This window comes from Haliotis rubra, unplaced genomic scaffold (assembly GCF_003918875.1).
Source record: "Haliotis rubra isolate DU_JTF1 unplaced genomic scaffold, ASM391887v1 Scf1280, whole genome shotgun sequence".
Classification (NCBI taxonomy): domain Eukaryota; kingdom Metazoa; phylum Mollusca; class Gastropoda; order Lepetellida; family Haliotidae; genus Haliotis; species Haliotis rubra.
In genome coordinates, this window is record NW_025765204.1 from 75,849 (window position 1) to 80,051 (window position 4,203).

At 38.3% G+C, this 4,203-nt stretch overlaps 1 long non-coding RNA gene across 1 annotated transcript; it reads right to left on the bottom strand.

Annotated features, from left to right (window-relative positions):
• Positions 1-497: 497 nt before the first annotated feature.
• LOC124266823 lies at positions 498-3,365 on the bottom strand. The gene is made up of 4 exons (XR_006895865.1): positions 3,283-3,365; positions 1,284-1,346; positions 926-979; positions 498-526 (listed from the first exon to the last, which is right to left on the bottom strand). It is a non-coding gene; the product is annotated as an uncharacterized LOC124266823 (long non-coding RNA).
• Positions 3,366-4,203: the final 838 nt, after the last annotated feature.

Consider the following 4,203-nt stretch of genomic DNA (forward strand, 5'->3'; position numbering starts at 1 on the left):
CACAAACAACAGTGATACAGCACTCTCAATAGTGCTACAGCACAAACAGTAGAGTGCTACAGCACAAACAATAGTGGTGCAACACAAACAACAGACTGATACAGTACAAACAATAGGGGTACAGCATAAACAACAGTGATACAGCGCAAACAACAGACTGATACAGCACAAACAATAGGTGTACAGCACAAACAATAGTGGTACAACACAAACAATAGAGTGCTACAGCACACACAATAGTGTTACAACACAAACAATAGAGTGATACAGCACAAACAACTGAGTGATAAAGCAGAAACAATAGTTATACAGCACAAACAATAGTGTGCTACAGCACAAACAATATCGATACAGCACAATCAAGAGTGATAGAGCACAAACAATGGAGTGGTACAGCACCATGTAAAGTATAGTTGTGATAAGGAGGTATATACAGAGAAACGTGCATTACCTGGTTCTTGTTCTCCTTCATTTTGTACATTTTCAAGATGAGACAACTTGTGAAAGGTGATATTGTCGAATATAACTGAAATCAACGGAAAATACAGTGGTATTACAGTATCTTGTGTGTGAGTGCTTTCGTGTACATGTATGTGTGTGTGTGCAGGTGTGCGCATAGGGGTGGGTGGGGGTTGGGGACGCGCGTTAATTCTGACAGTAAGATGATCAAGATTACAGCATTCAAAAGAACAGCAAATCTTGACGTACCTTTGCATGTGTTTCTGACCCATGAGGTACCTGGTGTCAGCACTACTTCATTGTGATTCATTACCTCATGCTCAAATATGTCATACTTGTAATCGGACATTGGTCTGCTTTTAGTAGTGAATTCGTGTGGTTATGTAAAGGGTTTATCACTTATATTATTACGTCATCACCATACAAAAGCAAGAGCGCCACTGCCCAAAATGTGAAGTTTTTTTACCTGGTTCTATTTCTTCTGGTATATTTTTAAGATGAGACAAATCTATGTATTCGTCTGTAAGAAAAAAAGTACATTTTGTCAAGTCTTACTGCAAATCTAGTGTACGTATATCTCACACATGTATGCTTTGATCAGAAGCGATGAGAACACCACAGAGAGGCACTTATTCAACATTGCTAACTTGATTTTACGCCATACAGACGTCGATTTAATAATTATTCTACATGTTTTATTAATTAACGACTTTCTTCGTGACAAATTTTATCTTCTTCTTCAATATGTGGAAATGAGCTACAATCGTTTAATTCATTATTTTTTATATTTAAATAAATGATATAAAATGGTAAATGCTACATACATTCATATGAAGGCTTTCTCATGAACACAATGAAGTAGACACAAAGCACCAAGATGGCAAGACCTGGAACCATACAGACTGTGAGACATGTTCTGATTACTTTGATTGGTATTCTAGAAGTTGGGCAGATGAAGAATGAAGACTATTTTTTATAGGCGACGTTTCGACACAGATTCACTTGCTTGACAACGACATTAGAATCGAAACGTCGCCTATACAGAATAAAGAAGTTGTATATCCATAAAAAGAAGTCCTCATTCTTCATGTTCTGATTAGTTAATTCTAAAGATTTAGTGAAGGCAATATTTTATACTTACTGTTAGAAATGATAAAATGATGCACATCTACTACATAGGTAAAAATATAGTGAAAACATATGTATTTAAATGTAAAATAATAACTTCATAAAATATGACCCGTTCGTTCCTACACAAGAAACGAGTAGGTTACATTATTAATATTTTGGGGGAAACGATATCTTACTGTGGAAAACTTGAATTAATATTCATCTGTTTGATTGTCATTTTAGAAGTTTTTATACCGTTGTCAAGCAAGCGTGAGATACTACAGCACAGAACAGACTTATAAACATCAACAGGGATTAAGTAAAACCAACATGTAGGTATGCATCAAAGGGATTAACAACAACAACAATGTACATGTATAGTGGTAATAATGAAGTGACAATAGGAGGAAGCCAACACAAGAAACGAGTTGGTTACATCTGTTTTTATATTTGTTTGGAAACGCTATCTTACTGTGGACAATTTGAATGAATATTTAGGTGTTTACAGAACACTGACACAGTGAGAATGTCCAAGCGTGGTGTCTCTACATACACTAATAGTCAGAAGTAGTGTTATAGGGACTAATTCAGGACAGCCATCTTCCAAATATTTAAAAAGCCCAAAACTATGTACTCAAGACATGTGAGACTTCATTGTAATATATATATGACGCTAACCTGTATTCTTAATCACTACTGTACATCCTTATCACTACCGCATTGTAACATTGACTTGTCAGCCCATTCATTATTGTATATGACATTTATAACCTTCATTGGTAATCCCCCTTGGCCGTGTCTGCCATCACATCAACTGATCAAGGAAATGCTATTGTTTTCTGTCTGTCCATTGATGAGTCGTCGCCTGTCCATTGTTGTCAAAAACTGTATACTAGTATAAACTTAGTATGCTCACATGTAGACAGGGAAGGAGTACGAGTTCGGTAGTTAGACTGTCCGTTGGGACGACCACGAGCAGGATAATGCCGCTCGTTGGAAACGCCCTGGGGTTGAGCAGGTACACCGCTCACCTCGCTCATGTCTTGTGTATTTGTTTGTCATGTACTAAAGACGTTTGAACTCAATTATGCCTTCGTCATCATCAACGCACACTTCATCTTAATTATGAGCTCATTCCCCAGTTGACGCGTACACCACGCGTTGACAGTAGTGACGAGAAGAACATCAGTTCACGTTATAATGCACAATATCTACATGATGCGAAGGAAAGCTATAGAAACAAACCTATCTGCAAAATGAGAAAGTCGAGAATTGGAATCCACGATCACAGGATTCTGCCTCTGGCGAATCTTTGCAGAGCGGAATGCAGCGGGTAGAGCGACCGGACCACCATTGGCTCAAAACATTACAGTTTTGTAAGTAAGATCTTACTGAATAACCTGTGTGAGCGGAGGGTGCTACTGTTAGAAGTTATTTAGCAACCAGTAGGAGTCATCATAGATTTTAATTGCACCACCATTTATGGACTGATGTACATCGTTATTGTTCCCCTTTACACCACATGGATTCTGTTGGAGGAAGATATTCGAGGTGCATTATTCTACGGCGTTGTTTGCATTGATCCGCACCTCACCTGAGGACGAGTAGACAGTAAACTAATTAAGTAGGTCAATACTTCGTAAAGTACATGTACAATGGCGTCCATATCTCTTAGTTAAATGTGTATAGAAGGAACATGATACGTCTACTCACACATAACAGGTCTTTTTGTAATCTTTCTGGCCAACTTCTGGATTGTACTCTTCCCCGCCATCATCGCGTACATCCGACGCATATGTGACATCGTGCGGCCTTTCAACATTGCCTGCTGATAGCAAGGATTAATCTACCGTATACATGGCAATGAATTTCCAAATGCAAATTCTCAGAACGCTCAGGAGGGCAAATAATCAGTCTTCACGAATCTGAGACCTAACGGTCATCACAAGTAGCATTTCATGGCATTATTTTGTATTCCATAGTCACGGCGTTCAAGAAGTGTAGAATGATATCCTCATTTGAGGAAATGGACTATTACAGCGATAGGATGTGTCACGTTAGGATGTGTCACGTTGTACTTCCCCTCTATCGCGCATGGCCGACCACTTGTTTGCTTTGGTGTAGGTTTATTTAAATCTCACAGTAAGACGAGATCTAAATTCTTTCACGGATCGGCAAAGAGTCATTGTACAACACTGCAGTTATTCCTATGTCTGCACATGGCGCTGACCCTTAGGTTTCAAACTTTGCACATGAGGCAGACTTTTCGTCCTTTGATTTTTCTTGGCTAAAGTTTTAGGAGCTATTGATATACTTTTATTGACATTACTTTTCTACAGTTTAGTAAACGTATAGCGCTGACCAGGATTCCCACATATTGAGAATTCTGTTACTTGCAGAATAACAGAGAATAATATTTCTGAAGACGGGTGATAATTGTAGAATAAGATTTTTTTGTTTAAATCAACTAGTTTTCAAATAATAAAGTAAATGTCCAGGAAATATTGTAAAAAAAGGTAGCTCAGTTCTTAAAGCGTTCGCTCGTCACGCCGAAGGCTCGGATTCAGTTCCCAACATGGGTACAATGTGTGAAGCCCATTTTTGATGTCGCCCAGGAATATTCCTAAAAGCGGT